The sequence below is a fragment of the Manis javanica genome, chromosome 2, assembly GCF_040802235.1.
Source record: "Manis javanica isolate MJ-LG chromosome 2, MJ_LKY, whole genome shotgun sequence".
Taxonomy (NCBI): Eukaryota; Metazoa; Chordata; class Mammalia; order Pholidota; family Manidae; genus Manis; species Manis javanica.
In genome coordinates, this window is record NC_133157.1 from 139,967,764 (window position 1) to 139,973,786 (window position 6,023).

The window sequence follows — 6,023 nt, forward strand, 5'->3', positions numbered from 1 at the left end:
ATCAGGGTATAATTACTTTTCGCATTTTTAATAGTCAAAGACCTCTCTCCCTCTCTCTCTCTCTCTGTCACAAATGGCCAACATTGGAAGTTGAATAAATTGAGCACCCGGACTGTGTTCATTTCAGTACCATTGGGTGAACACCTCAAGATGGGCTGATATGAGTCCAAAGAAACAAAAACTTCCTTTGGCTGTGTCACCTTCTGTGTTTTCCTTCACTGTGTCCTCTATATGAAGGGTCATCAAGCTGTGGCCCACAGGCCAAATCCAGTCTGCCATCTGGCTTCGAAACAGTCGTCTGGGAGTAGTCATGCTTATTATTCACTTATGTCTTGTCTACGACTGCTTTCAAACTATTATGGCCCCACTTAGCAGATGTGACAGCACCTGGCCTCTCTCATTCAGGTTTGACTTAATGAGGTATGAAGCTGGTAACAGGCCATGTTAGTGTAACAGTATGTAAAATAAGCTGTGTTTCTCAACGAGGCATGGCTTTTCTGACTCCTGTACTTCCAGCAGGAGTCTTTAAGAGCCTGTCTCAGCAGTACTGCTGCACACCAGTGAAGTTCTGAGTGTCTGCCATTTATGTATGGTTCTTCCAGGAAGGTATTGCTGTGTTCCCAGTTTTAAAGACAGTTATTTTTATTAGTGAGATAAATCAGTATGTAATAAGAAACATTCATGTACTAAATGTAATTCACTGTTATAAAAATATTCTATTTTTATTTATCATATTTTACCTTATTTTCTACTTTATTATGACAAATTCAATTTGTTATAATGTGATTATAGAGGAAAGATACAACATTTAACTTAAAAATCTTTTATGTACACAAAGATATATGTGATTTTAGGGGTCATGACTAAATGAATTCCTTTTCAGACTATTGAAATAAACACCATCTCAAATTTTAAGTTACTTACATTAGCTTTAAAAATAATTCTGAATATTGAACTATTAAGAAAGAAATTAAGAAAGAAAAAATATACATGCAACTTATACACCGTTTTTCTTCATTGGTCTTTCATTATCAAAACTCCCTTATTCTTACTTTATCTATGGTAGACCACCAAGGGCAATTCAGTATCTCAACTCTTACCTGGAGAAGAGTTTCGATTATTTTGAGAAGAATTTTTAATTCCCTTGTCCACTTTGTACATATCAATTAGTTGGCAAATGCTATGTGTAAAGAAAGGTTACAAATAATATTACTACTTTAGTACTGATTTGAAAAACATTTATCAAATAACATTCCTAAGAATATTTTGGATAATAACAGCTAATACAAAGCCTTAATTAGCCCATATACTCCAAATTTCTAAGTGTTACAAACTTTTTATCAAGCAAATAATTAAATATGACAAGCGGTAAGATAGTAAGGTGGACCAGTCATGAACTGAGGGCACTATAGCTCAGTAAATGAGTCAGACTTAGCGTGTCATAATGGATGGATGTGTCTTGAACTCAGAAGGCCTAGCTCTATAACCAACAGCTTTTTGTTATTGGACAAGCTGCTTCTCTTCAATTCAAAGTCTTGCTCTAGAAATTAGGGATCTTGCTCTAGAAAGTAGGGATCTTGCCGCCTCATTTTACAAAGTTGTTGCAAGGGTTTCATAAGCTACTATACCCCCAAAATGCTCACAGGAACACTCAAGGAATGGAATGATTTGCTCTTCAACTTGAAACTATTTTGGAATACCAAATAAAACCCAGTGGGTTTTCACATGTTCTAACAAGTTGGCTGCCGTGTTCAGAAGACGTAATTATTTTCGGTTAACTGTCCTTTCTTTGTGGTAATTTAGGTGATAAGTAACTTATAAATATACTACCTCATTAAGTTGGATGACAGCATTGTCCCCTATCATTGTAGCTAATCACATCGACGGCACAAAACAATAGAAGTCAAAACCTGGCGCCGACTGCTACTTTTTCCTCTCCATCTACTCAAACTTTGAACTAGCAGGTCTTTATCTGAATGATGTTTCATCTCCATGTCATCTCCAGTTGACTTGAAAGACTTACCCCTACTCTTGTACATGTGGACATGGATGGGGCTTAGCTCTCCTAATGCCAAGTAACCTACTTGAGATTCAGAGATTCCTGTTGAGTGGCTGGCTTTCTTGTGAGGCAGAATCTGAAAGTATTTTGAAACCTGAACTCCACTCAAGGCACTTTGGAAATTTTCATCATTATGGAAAACAGACCACTTAAGGGGTGAACCTTAATTATGGAATCTCAGGCAAATTGGTCCCACTATTTAGGTCAGGGCAATATGGGGTGTTCCATAACCTAAGAAACCTGCTACCCTGTGGGTACAGAACATCCTACGAGAAGGCAAGTCTAATCTCTTCCTGCAGCCTTATCTGAACCTCTCTGCTAATATCTGCAGCTAATGGTCCCACCTAATATCGGCAAACAGGACAGACAATATCCTCAAAGGGTGAGTCATTGTGAGGGTCTCAGGCTAGGGTGCAGGCTCTCCATAAGGCTTTTGAGGGTGTGCAGAAAAGTGTGTTGCTGAAGCTAGCAGGCCCAGCTGCCAGAACAGGGAGCTCATGCTCTGGAATAGTGGCTGAACGTACAAGCATATGTATGTGAACTGAGAAAAGGTGTGGCTTTTCCAGTCTAGTGTGGATCACCATGAAGACAGGAATCTAGAAAGGCAAGGACATCCTGGGAGCAAAGGTCAATCAGGACTGCCTATAGGGCCATTTCAGTAGCAATGCTGCAGCAGTACAAGCAGTGGAAACAACAGAACATAGAGTGTCCTTTCCCGCCCCCTCCAAGGGACTTATGAAAGAGCACTGTCTCTTTGGTCTTAGGGAAACCCTTGGGTTCTTGGAAAATTCAGGGGGGAGAGTATAGGGGTAGTACCCAGGGAAAAAAGCAGGATTTTCTGCTATTGTGAACATGTCCAGGTAACAGTAGAAAATTCGGAGATGTGACATTATTTGTGCCTCATGCATAGCTGATATACATCGAATTAAATGGATAATGTTATATCTTAAAAAAAGTCCTGTGATAAAGAACTGGGCACCATTGCTACCAGTCTAGCTTTTTGCAGGGTTTCTGGCTGATGATGTGCCCTATGTGTAGTGCCAGTCCAAAACTGACTGAACCAAACTATGAAATCACCTGTTACATATTGAGTAACAGTTATTTTAAACATTAGTTCAGTGGTAGCTAGCATTTTAATGTAAATACTTACGTATTCAAACCTCTCTTATAAGCATAATTTTCTGCAGTCCATCCAAGGGTATCTTCCGAAAAGACATCAATATCTTGCTGAAGAAGCAGCCTGGCTATAACTGTTGATCCATTATCTATAGCAAGCATGAGTGTTGTTCTAAAATGACAGAGAAATAACTTCACCCTTAGGAACTTTGTTACTTAAATAGCTAACTTGATACACTTTACCAAGTTAAAATCTTGCCTGTCTGTGTAGAACTGACCATTCTCATGGTCAAGGGTTCATCTTTGTAAATTACCTCCAAGACTAAAAGGAATGGACAAAAAGGAAGCCTTTTGTCCCACTTGGCTGTTATGTAGTAGAAGTTGCTACTTTCAAGTCCTCTGGTGGACAAGAAACTATAGTGAGGTCACTTTTCTGAAATAGGTGAAGATTTAAATGAAGAATCCCCCATTTCTTCCTTAGTCCAGTATATTATACTTGAAAAAGACTGAAGTCTGATACATTAAAGCTATTTGCAGGCTTATAACAATATTAGTAATAATGGTAGTACTCATAGTTGCAGTTAGGATGCTAAGTATGTGCTAGGCACTAAACTAAATGATGTATCTATAATCTTATACACAACCATTCTTGAAGGATATATTATAATCCTATTTTATATCAAACATATTGGTGCTGATAAGTAATGTTCCCAAGGTCACACGCCTAACAAGCAGGAAAGTGAGGTATCACACTCAGTCTTGTGAGAACCTAAAGCCCACCTCCTTTCTCTTTATCACCCACCTATGACTCGTCTTCAGTAAATGGAAAGTTTGTTCAACTAAAGCTATCTTTCTTCCTTCTACCATACCAATGAAAAATAAAAACATCAAAATATATTAGAAGTGAAAAAGGATAAAAACTCATGAGCCCATAGTATCTGGTAATAGTCATTAACATTCACTTAGGAATAATGTAGTAACATCATTATTCTTTAAAGAAAGCAACTTAAAGCAAAGACACTTCCAAAAGACAAAAATCAATTCCTTTTTAAGCTCAAGAAGCATCTTTTAGGAAAAAATGTATGTAAATTAGAGGTAAAAAAAATACTATAAAAGCATTAAGAAGTCCAAAATTGTGTCCTTAAAAAGCCTGTATTTTATAAAAACAAATATGAAACCCACTCTTTAGCTAATCTAAAAATCATGAGCAAAAAAGTCAGATTGCAAATGTCATCAGCTAATATTGTAAAAGAACCCTGCTGTACAGACTGTTGCCTAGTCAGAATCATTGCTTTTCTACTAATGATGTGTTGATATTTTCCACTACGTAATTATCAATTAATCCTACACTTAATCTTCTGATGTGTTTATCACGACGCTAGAGAAATATAAGGTTTAAGAAAACAATACTGTACCTTTTTTTCTTATCAACAGCATGTACATTTGCTCCTTTAGTTAACAAATACTTTGTCATTTCACACTTTCTTTGCCTTATAGCAAGCAAAAGTGGTGTGAAGCCTTCCTGTAAATCAGCAAAAACAATTTACAATTTAGAAAATCATATATTTCTAAACTGAATAAAAAAGTTATGAAAGATCCTCTGCCCTTAAACATATAATATAGAAGGAAAATAAAAAGTGGCCCCTTTCTTCTCAGCCCTCAGTTTTCACCTGCTGCTCCTTCTCTGGCAATGCCCTTCCTCTACACCTCTTCGACAGACTACCTGCAAAGGCATTCTCCACAACTCACTGCAAATACTGAAGTCTTCCAGGAAGTCTTTGCTTCCCTTCACAGTATTGACCATGGTGTGCTGTACTTGCCTTACTGCTTCCCATATAAACCAAGAGTTTCTTGAGGACAGGGGCTATTTCTTAATCTCTCTGTATCTCCAAGCTTTAAGATGTAGTAGGAAGTGCTTTAACTATTTTTACTGAGTTAACCGAAGTGAGTCTCTCTAGGGTACTGTTTCTTACAACAATTATTCCAAAGAATATGTACTTTACCAAAAGTTAATGACTATGCCACAGTGAGAATTCCATGTTCTGTATTTGAGAAATATTTTAAAGCTGTGCTTTATATGTCTAGTACTAAGGAAATCTGTTTAACTATGCTTACTCCCTATCTGTCCAATACTTCTTTGTTGCAAACATTAACATTTGAGGAATTAAGTGTTTCAGGGATAGTTCTGACAGCTTTCCAGTAAAAATGAGGGTTTTTCCCATGTGTACAAAATTGCTTGATTCTTCTATCAATGGTGTCAGGTTCCAAGATGTCAATGTCAGGCACTACTGCTTCGAATGGGTCACTAGAAAATGGACTCTGAATTAAAAGCGACACGCTTCGAATGAAAGGATTGCTTATAACCAAATGGTCCATGGGTTTTGCCCTATAAGAAGACAGTTTTGTTTTACCTTTGCTGTTAGTAAGCTCAATATGAAATTTTAATCCCAACTGTAATGATAACCCTGGGCCCACTAAAAAATCTTTTTATTTAGGATTCCATTTTAATTGCCACTTAAAATTGTATTCCATGCAAAATATGAATCAAATAAAAATATAATGGCTTATCAATAAAACTTCTAATACTGATCTACATGGATTATTTGTAGCATAATGGAAGTTAACTAAATCACTTGCATTTTTAAGGAACAATGCTGAGGGAAAAGATATAATATTGTCTACACTAAACAGATAACCTAACTGACTGTAACCATGATCAACCTCATTAGGTTTATAGACATTCCAGTGGGGATAGGATTACCAATAATACATGTAAAAAAAAGTCATTTAAAAAGCCACTTATAGAAAAGATGGCAGCATAAGAGGTGAGACAGAGAACTCCTAAAAT

At 36.8% G+C, this 6,023-nt stretch overlaps 1 long non-coding RNA gene across 2 annotated transcripts; it reads right to left on the minus strand.

Annotated features, from left to right (window-relative positions):
• Positions 1-1,010: 1,010 nt before the first annotated feature.
• LOC140845241 (uncharacterized) lies at positions 1,011-5,711 on the minus strand. Of its 2 annotated transcripts, none has more exons than XR_012124032.1 (3): positions 4,591-5,711; positions 3,210-3,347; positions 1,011-1,180 (listed from the first exon to the last, which is right to left on the minus strand). It is a non-coding gene; the product is annotated as an uncharacterized lncRNA (long non-coding RNA). The 2 variants fall into 2 exon arrangements; XR_012124035.1 differs by having other exon boundaries at positions 3,220-3,347; positions 4,591-5,708.
• Between the last annotated feature and the right edge of the window lie 312 nt (positions 5,712-6,023).